The following is a 10602-nucleotide window of genomic DNA, read 5'->3' as shown; positions in this document are numbered from 1 at the left end:
GTCGTACGTCCGACAATGATTTCTGCAGTTATTTCACGTAGTGTTGCGTATTTGTTAGAACTGACAGCTGTACACAAACGCCGCTGCTTTCGGGCGTTAAATAAAGGTCGTATTCTCGGCACACTCTTGGTACTGTGGTTCTCGGAATATTGAATTTCCTAACGATTTCCAACATGAAATGTCTCGTGCGTCTATTGCTCCAACTACCATTCCGTGTTCGAAGTCTATTAATACCAGTCATGCGGCTGTAATGACATCGAAAACCTATCAACATAAATGACATGAGAACAAATGACAGTTCCGCCAATGCACTGCACTTTCAGACCTTATGCACGAGATATATAGCCAACTGTATATGTGCACATCGCTGTCCTATGACTTTCGTCACCTCAGTGTATGTGAACAATGCGCTAAGGGGGTGAAGGGCTGTTAAGACAAAACACTCGCTACTGTTCAAATTGTCTAGCACTTGTTGCATCAAATTACGAGACATTTTCTTCTACATCTACATGATTACTCTGCAATTAACAGTTAAGTGCCTGGCAGAGGTTTCATCGAACCACTTTCAAGCTATATCTCTATCTTCCACAATCGAAATGTGCGTGGGAAAAACGAACACTTAAATCATTTCGTGTGAGCTCTCATTTCTCTTATTTTATTATGAGGATCATTCCTCCCTATGTAGGTGGGCGCCAATAAAATATTTTCAGTCTGTGGAGAAAGTTGGTGATTAAAATTTCATGAGAAGTTTCTGCCGCAACGAAAAACGCCTTTGTATTAGTGATTGCCACGCCAGCTCGCTTATTGTATCCGTGACTCTCCCCTATTTCGCGATAATACGAAACGAGCTGTCCTTCTTTGAACTTCATCGACGTCCTCCGTCAATGCTATCTGCTGTGGATCCCATATCGCATAGCAACACTCCAGTAGAGTGCGGACAAGCGTAGTGTCAGCAGTCTCTATAGTAGACCTATTGCACCTTCTAAGTGTTCTGCAGATGAATCGCAGTCTTTGGTTTGCTCTATCCACATCATTATCTATGTGATCATTCCAGTTTAAGTTATTCGTAATTGTGATCCCTAAATATTTAGTTGAATTTACAGCCTATAGATTTGATTGATTTATCGTGTAACCGAAATCTAGTGGATTCCTTTTAGCACTCATTTGGTTAACTGCACACTTTTCATTATTTAGAGTCATTTTCCGGTTTTCACACTATACATTTATGTTGTCTAAATCGCTCTGAAACTTTTTTCATCGTCTAATGACTTTACAAGGCCATAAATGACAGTATCATCTGCAAACAATCTAATAGGGCCGCTCAATTTGTATACTAAATCGTTTATGTAGATCAGGAAAAGCAAAGAGTCTATAACACTTCCTTGGAGAACGCCAGATATTACCTTTGTTTTACACGATGTTTCTCTGTCAGTTATTATGAACTGTCACCTATCTGACAGGAGATCACGAGTCCAGCCGCACAACTGAGACGATAGTCCATAGCCACGCAATTTGACTAGAAGCCACTTGACAGGAGAGGTGTCAAAAGCTTCCTGGAAATCTTAAAATTTCGAATTAGTTGGACCTCCCCTATCGATACCACTCATTACTTCGTGAGAATAAAGAAAAAGTTGTGTTCCACAAGAACGATATTTTCCGGATTCATGTTGGCTATTTGTCAATAAATAGTTTACTTCGAGGTTCTTCACAATGTTCGAAAACAGTATAAGTTCCAAAATTGTGCTGCAGATCTAACTTAGTAATATGGGTCTGTAAATCAGCGGACTGCTTGTGTTTCCTTTCTTGAGTGTTGTGATTTGTGCACCTTTCCAGTCTTCGTGTACGGATCATTCTACGAGCGAACGGTCGTATATGATTGCTAAATACGGAGCTATTTTATCAGCACATTCTGAATGGAACCTGGCTGGTGTACAGTCTGATTCGCTACACCGAGAATGTCTACTTATAAGTTACTCTCTGATTCGCTACACCGAGAATGTCTACTTATAAGTTACTCACGTTGGCAGTTATTCTAGAACCATATTCTGTAATATGAACTTCGTCCTCTATTGTGCTCAGAAACGCGGAGGTCTCTTAGTTTTCTTCCCATTCCTTAGCTTCTTGGTAGACATATCTGGGCCATAAAGTCAGAGCAATAAAAACGTTTTCCAAGCTTCAAGGTAGGTGATTCCCATAACCGGGAAAATAGTCCACAGGGTATGTCAGTTGACTGAGAGTAGAAAATTGATTTCTATTGCCATAAAGACTGTGTAAAGCCAAGAAGTAGATAGTTCATTTAGTCGTGTACAGGTGTGAAGACGTACTCATAGAATTCTGAAAATGGAATACTGATCAAAGTATGGTCTCGTTTCAATAAATAAGAAAACATTCTCGTAGCGCCTACCACGCAGAGAGATTTTCATTCTGGCTTAAGGCAGTAGCTTTCTTATATAGACCTGTGTTCACAGAATAAAAGAGGCTCATTTAATCGCTCTTTATTAACCCTGTCGACCTGTTTCTGCATACAAACAAACATTACACAATAGTATTTTAGCTAAGCTCGTAACAGAAGATTTTTGTCGTCTCACATAACTGTGTCTGCTCATTCAATAAAGCTCTAATCTATTAACGAATTCATTGCTGTCATATTTCCTTACTGAGGCAATTCACAGGAAATAAGTAATCGAAACTTCCTGGCAGATTAAAACTGTGTGCCGGACCGAGACTCGAACTCGAGACCTTTGCCTTACGCAGGCAAGTGCTCTACCAACTGAGCTACCCAAGCACGACTCACGCTCCGCCCTCACAGCTTTACTTCTGCCAGTACCTCTCCTCGTTCTGCCTCATTCTGGAAACATCCCCCAAGCTATGGCTAAACCATGTCTCCGCAATATCCTTTCTTTCAGGAGTGCTAGTTCTGCAAGGTTCGCAGGAGAGCTTCTGCAAAGTTTGGAAGGTAGGAGGCGAGGTACTGGCAGAAGTAAAGCTGTGAGGACGGGGCGTGAGTCGTGCTTGGGTAGCTCAGTTGGTAGAGCACTTGCCCGCGAAAGGCAAAGGTCCCGAGTTCGAGTCTCGGTCCGGCACACAGATTTAATCTGCCAGGTAGTTTCATATCAGCCGACACTCCGCTGCAGAGTGAAAATCTCATTCTGGAAATAAGTAATCATCACCATTTAACAGGATTTTTGTTGTGCTTGAGCTTTTGGTTATGCATTTTTGCTGCATCGAGCTCGAATACTCCCGTTTTTGCTGTTTACGCCTTGCTTCCAACACAAGAAATGTAACTTTCACATAATTAACTAGAAATTGAGGGCAGTTTACTTTGTCTCGCGGTCCGTAAATTCTTGTGACATAATGTCTCGCAACTGCTTCACTGTGCTTCTAAATTACCATACTGGCCGAATACCTGCACTGCCTTATCCATGCTCCATTTCGTCACTGTCGCAGCCTTTTCTTTTCCTTTAGAGGGTGGCCTACTCTACCGTATCTTCATTAAATCACGCGGCTCAAAGGTTGGCGCCTATAGCCGTATAGTTGTGACATTTATTCTCCATCATCACTTACATGCTTTTAATTTACATTTTATTGTGCACTTAGTCAGAAACACAATGTGACAGAAAGTAATTCTTACAATCCTAAGTCTTTTATTCCAGGTGCTATGCAGTAAGAAACCTCAGGTTTTCGTCCCTGTACTACGTGATGATATTCTAAGATTTTGTCTTTTAAACTGTAAATGTTGAGTGTTTGCTGCATGTATTCATTTCTTTTCGTTTCCCTCTTTGTCATTCCCTTAAATTATCAAAGGAATCGCATTTCGCAGTCTTGGACTCAGCTTTCGTCCTTTCCAATGAGGACCTACGCTTCAGCCCAATATAAACACGCTGGTCCTTTCAAAGTCTTGCATAACTTCAGCACTGTTTCCTTCCTTACTTTGTTCCTTGGTGCTCTGCTTATTGTGCCTTATGTTTTATTCACCAAATATATATGGTTTCAAACAGAAATAGATAGGAAGGAGAAAACTCCTTACCAGTGACAATAGTTGCTCTTATGAAGTGGCTTGTTTGCACGCAGTAACTTTTATCCCTTAACACAGCGCCAAATAGGGTTAGGCAACATCTATGGAAAAACGATGTCAGCACAAATTAGCAACGATTTACAATCATTTATTGAAAGAGAAACTGTACTGCTTAGTTGTAGTATGATGCTGCTACGTGGCAGTAGCTTAAGGTCCACTGTCACCGGTCTGTCTTTAACTCTGGTCTAGACCTGAATCCAGTGATCGATTACTACGATCCGTTATAAAATATGCACATTGGCTCTTCTTGGCGGCGACTATAGACACGGTCCTCATATACACACACTAATACTGTTAATATTCACTTGAGTTGAGCCGCTATGGGCTTAGATCCGCGTTTTGCACTTCGGAACTATTTGAGTGATCTATGGCGGAAGCATAACATACTCGGTGTTGTATACGCCCTTTATGGCGTCTGACCACAACTGAATAGATCTTTTCTAAAAGGGCGAAAGGCACTACTTTGCCTATGTCGCGCTTTGTAATAGTTCAAAAAATGGTTCAAATGGCTCTGAGCACTATGGGACTCAACTTCTGTGGTCATAAGTCCCCTAGAACTTAGAACTACTTAAACCTAACTAACCTAAGGATAGCACACAACACCCAGCCATCACGAGGCAGAGAAAATCCCTGACCCCGCCGGGAATCGAACCCGGGAACCCGGGCGTGGGAAGCGAGAACGCTACCGCACGACCACGAGATGCGGGCTTGTAATGGTTCATGTATTATGGGGGAAGATGTATCATTTGAGTTTAAAAGTGCTCCCTTAACAAATTCGGTTCCTTGTAACGTGGAATTGAAAAGCACATATTGTTTTAGATGGGCTTAAGTCACTGACATGCGCCCTTTCAAGACTGAACAGTTATCACTGGTCCGGTGACTGCAAACAATTGAAGACCAGGCTGCCGTGTACCTCGAGTCTGCTGAGTTTGTGGTATGTTTGCTAGGATCAAACTGTGTGATGATGAACGTGTTTATTGTAATACTGAAGATAAGACGCGAAAAAGGGTAGAACTAAAACTACTTTCTTACACAAAAATAAAAGTACCTCGGTTGAAAGGCGAAGCCTACGTAAATCACAGTGTTAATCCAAATCAGTCCAAACGACCCGGGTTATATTATAGGTAAGCTGGTGATTTACTTATGCATCGTCTACAGATATGTGTGTTTCAACTGGTATTTGTTACTTTGTATTTTCCCAGGTGCAATGAAAAATGTGTAGAACATCTTAGAAAAGACAACTGCATAGACATCCTTACAACGCTTTAAGCTATTTCAACTATGAGTGAGAAAGACCTGTTCCTTCAAGGGCTAATAGACTGTACACCAATCAGGCAGAGGCGTCTAAGAAAAAATGAAGAACTCCTGGAAGTACGTTTTAGTAAGCACATCTCGAGAAGAGGTGCAGCAACCACACTACTGTTCTGCAAATATGACAAAACGATGTGGAAGCTGTTCTTAGAGAAGCATCCTGGTACCAAAATAAGTTACTGCTTCTACTGGAATTATTTTCAAGGAGAATTTCAACTATCGATTTGGGTGGCCTCAGGTAGACATCTGGTGTACATATGAAGAACTGAAAATGAAGCTTAGATCACCACATCTCAATGATACAGCAAAACGCGCATCTGCTGCAGAATTTATGATACACCAACGCCGAAGTAGATAATTTTCTCTGCTCTCACATATTAAAAATCACATGAAGGCAAAGGAGAGACGCGTGCATTATCCCTCGCATTCGATTATGTGCAAAATATTACCCTGCCAAAAGTATCAGTCGAGGATCTATTTTATCTTAGAAAGATCTCAGTCAACATTTTCTGCATTTGGGACATAAGAAAGGGGTAATACATTTTGTATGTTTATCACGAAGAAACCAGTGGATACTCTGACAGATACTGGACGTTTCAAACTTATTCAACAGTATTTCCCTGTGAGCGGACACAGATTTTTACTGTGCTATCGAGACATTGGTATCATTTCAAAGAATCTTCGACAGAATGACTGGATATTCACTGTCCATCAAATAGCACAGCACATTCTACAAAGTAACACAAAACTTGGAAATTATACAGTTACAGAAGGTGACACATCTGACATTCTGGATTGTAGAGACTGGTGGACAAAACATTGTAAGAGGACTACAGTTTCTGAGTAAACAAGGAATAAGCCAAGATCTGACGGATATAACTTTGCACTCAGCAGTTTCTTTCACTTTATGTATTCGAGTACCAGAGTTGGGTTCATCAAACGTTCGACGTGTATCAATGGGTTAATGATCCACACACCCTTCATGGCTCATCAGCAAGAACCTGTTCCTCCTCCAAAAATCCCCGCCTACCAAGTGGGAGGGGTGCCAATTGAAGTGCAAAACTTCAAGACCTAGAAAAGATGCAGCAGTACATTCCAAGTTAGCATAAGCAGTTCTACAATGGCATTTTGACTGAGGAACAGTTCATAACACGTGAAAACACTTGAGTTTTGTGTAACTTTTCCAATATTTCTACTATTTTTGCAATTTTAAAAGTATTATGTTTATTTTCTGTGGCTTAGAGTCGTTTTCGTTAATTCATTTATGTGGCCAAATATGAACCTTTTGTTTTGCCTTCTTCTTATGAGACCATTTTTTTTAAAGGAGCGGATGTTTTCACAGCTTAAATGCACGTAACATTGTATGTATTTGTATTCGATTAACAATTAATGTACACACTAATCAAGGGGCACCTATACTACTAGTTCCTATAAGCAGACTTTATTTCCTGGTATTTTTTTCTAAAACAGTTTTTTTTTTAAATTTCGCTATAAATTGGTTTTCTTGACTTACGCCCTTTTAAAGAAGACCGATTCAACTATGTTACTCCTCTCTGTAGTCCAGTCTTGCCGTGTGGCGTACTCTGTTTCTATGGTTGCTTCTCTTATCTTCCGGCGGACATAGCTACATAGATTTTGTTAACCTTTTCCGTTTAATTTCTAATATAAAGTCATTCAAAAGCTGAGAGTGTGTAACCAAGGAAAGTAAATTCATTGACGTGTTTAATTAATCAATTATTAATGACCATCTTACAGTGGATTTGAGACGGGCCATCAAATGTCATTGTTTTATGCAATTAAAATTCAAAATTGTACTGTTCCATTATCGTATTCATGTCGAACAGGGCTCCCTGTAGTATATCTTCATAACATGAAACTATTAATTTACCTTCGACAAACAAGATATCAAAACAAAGCTACCGGTGTTCCTGTTACTGTCAAAACCTAATTGTAGAAGTTTTCTCTTCCATTATCGAAGGACGTCGCACATGTGCGCGGGCGTGCTGGAAAATAATGCCTCAGAATTTTTTATGTGTAAACTCTTACAACTTTTTAAATAAAGCAAACGTTATTAACATTCTGTATCATTATTCTTCTTGTCTGCATATCTGCAATCCTCTGCCGTTAGACGGCTCCGAATTGTGGCATGTAAGGCTCTTATTACACTAGGCCGCCAGGCGGCGCAGACAGCCACGCCACCGGTGGCGCTGGTCGTCATTGGAAATAGTTTGTTATGAAGCTTATTAGACTAGGGCAGCCAGTGGCGCCGCCAGAAGCTGACTACCCACTGGCTGCCTTGCCCCGCCACCACGTCGCCCGCCGCTGGTGGCAGTGAGTCTTGGCGGGGCACTGTGTCAAACAGAGCCTATTATTCTGGATCGGCAGGCGGCGCAGCCAGTCCTGACACCACCACTCGGGTTGGCCACCACGTCGTCAGTTCGCTGTGCACTAGCGACCAGGAAACATGTCGAACAACAACTATACATACATGCTCCTCCTAGCACTTTTAATGAAAAGAAGGCGAACGGAGTGGAAGATGCATGTACACCCTATGCTATCGTTAAGAGAATCTTAGATTCTGTTGTTGTTGTATTATACTCTTTTTGAGGTACTGTGTTTTTGATTACCTAATAATGTCTAAATCGTCTTTCTTCGGGTTATTGTCGTTAATAAAGGCTGATATTACCGGGAAAGAAACAAAAATGAGAAAGTGTATCTCTCCAAAAGAAAAATTCGTAGTCATTTTGAGGTAAGTAAACCGATAAATTGTATTGAAAGTTACTAAATTTTTTGCTTTAAATACTTATAAAGGTTATTCCTCTCAAGCAAGGACCGCTGCTCAAAGTCCTGTAGGAGTGAACAAATAATTTCATTCCAATCATTTAGTTTTAACTCCTTATTTCTGTAAGCTTCAGAACTGGAGTCCCAAATTGTGGGATGTTGTTAAACTGCACAAATGAAATCTTCGGTATGCACTTGGGTGTCCAGTAACTTCTGGCATTCTTTCAGTGCTTCTTCCAGCTTCATGTTTTTCCCTTTTGTTGTGTCTACACTTTCACTCCTTTCCACAGTGACAATCTGCAGTTCACTAGACATACTGAAGCAAATGAAATTGGGCGCAGAAAAGTGTGCGAGGAAAACAGACTGCTCGACTAGCGAGAACTGCCGAACTACCGTAGCCTGAACAACAAGTGGTTGTTCCGCCGCCGGTGGCGCAGTTGGCTGCGCCGCTGGTGGCATAGTGTAATAAGGCCTTAACATGGCGGTGTGTCACCTAATTATGTTGGTGTGTGAGAAACTTCGTGTTTCCTCTGGGTCTTTCGCGGCAGCATGACTCAACAAAACCTCCCCGGTTGCAACCCGCTTCAATTCCAATACAATTCTAGAGCTTTCCATGGCTAGAACCGGCATCGTCGTCAGGAGTCAAACTACGGACTGTCGGGGCTGGCACTTATTCCTGCTTACATACCCACGACTACTGCCGCTTGCACCAATCAGAGAAGGCCGAAACGACGCGTTAGCGGAATGTGAGTTGGGCAGCTCATAGCAGCTCCGGCCCGCTGCTGCACCGACGCCCACGAGAAAGACAGGCCGCGGAGCGTACGTCACGAAGGTAGGCCTGAACTCGCTTGTTCACTCAGCTCAGCAGACAAAATGCGTTTCTAAACGTGTTAACTCGCAGTTGGGGGTATACGTACTAACGAGAATTGCATCTGCTACTGGAATCAGCTATTACGAAGTCCTACCCATTAACAATATAACAACAAAATTTAATTTATGAGCAATAATCAGCATAAATGGTATTACAGTTTGTTCATAGCATTTAGTCTCTTCTGCTTAACAGTACTCATTTCATACAATAAGTGGTGCCTTATGGAAGTGATAATCATTTATTGAACCCCAGTACAGCCGTAACAAATTGTAAGTGGCTCTGGGGACTTCCGATCATTGTAGGACTAATAACAGTAAGACTCCACAACGGCGGAGTCTCGTAGAAGATGCAATTCTCGTTTGTACGTGCACGCCTAGTTACGAGTTAATAAGTGTAGAAACGCAGTCTGTCTGCTGAACTGACCGAGCGATCGAGCTCAGGCCTACCTTCAGAACGTACGCGCTGCGGCCTGCCTTTCTCGTGGACATCGCGCTGGACCGAGTGAGGTCAGGTGGCGCGAGGGGCCGGCGCCAAATTTGAAACCGTCCCTCCCGCCTCCCTACAAGCGTTAAGCATCCGCCGTTGTTTCCTTTCGAAATACAAAGCCCGCCTCCACGCCCTACTCAGTGTGTAGCCCTGGTTTCTGTTGTAATTGTTGCTGTTCATTCTAATCTCAGTTCTGGCGCTGCAGTCCGGAACCGTGGGACTGCTACGGTCGCAGGTTCGAATCCTGCCTCGGGCATGGGTGTGTGTGATGTCCTTAGGTTAGTTAGGTTTAAGTAGTTCTAAGTTCTAGGGGACTTATGACCTAAGATGTTGAGTCCCATAGTGCTCAGAGCCATTTGAGCCATTTCTAATCTCAGCCGCCTCTTTTATAACGGAGTCCCAGTATGGTGCTGCATGAGCAAAATTCTTGTGTCCTCAAACTGTATTTTGTGTCTGTTTTTGAGGCAATGCTCAGCTATAGCCGACTTGTCGAGCTCCGTTTGCTTAATATGTCTCTTGTGCTCGGTAAAACGCTCTGCAACTGTGTGAATTGCCTGGCCTATATAGATGCTGCCCCACTCGCAAGGGACACCGTACACACCGGGCATACGAAGAGAACAGGGCACAACATATCTCGTATCTTGGGAGCGGGCCGGAACACTGGTCTGAATCCATGTCTCTGCAGTACACGCTTGTAAGGAGGCGGAAGCAACAGTTTCAAACTTGGTGCCGGCCCCTCGCGCCACCTGCCGCCACTGTCCAGCGGCGGGCCGGTGCCGCTATGAGCTGCCCAACTCACCTTCATTGCACCGTCTTTTCGACCCTCTCTGGTTGGTACCAGCGGCCGTAATCAGAGGTATGTATGTGGGAAATAGTGTTATCCTCGGCAGTCACGGGTCCGTACTGGGACCCCTGCTGTACTCCCTTTACACCGCGGATGCTCCGCGGGGTCGCGCGTGTCGCTGGCGCTTTATGCCGACGACACTGCGCTACTCTTTCGGAGCACGAACGTGTTCGTAATGGGACGTCTTCTCCAATAATGGTGCGAAGCATTAGTGACGTGGTCCACAAAATAGCG

Source organism: Schistocerca nitens, chromosome 3, assembly GCF_023898315.1.
Source record: "Schistocerca nitens isolate TAMUIC-IGC-003100 chromosome 3, iqSchNite1.1, whole genome shotgun sequence".
NCBI classification, from domain to species: domain Eukaryota; kingdom Metazoa; phylum Arthropoda; class Insecta; order Orthoptera; family Acrididae; genus Schistocerca; species Schistocerca nitens.
Note: the sequence above shows the minus strand (reverse complement) of the source record.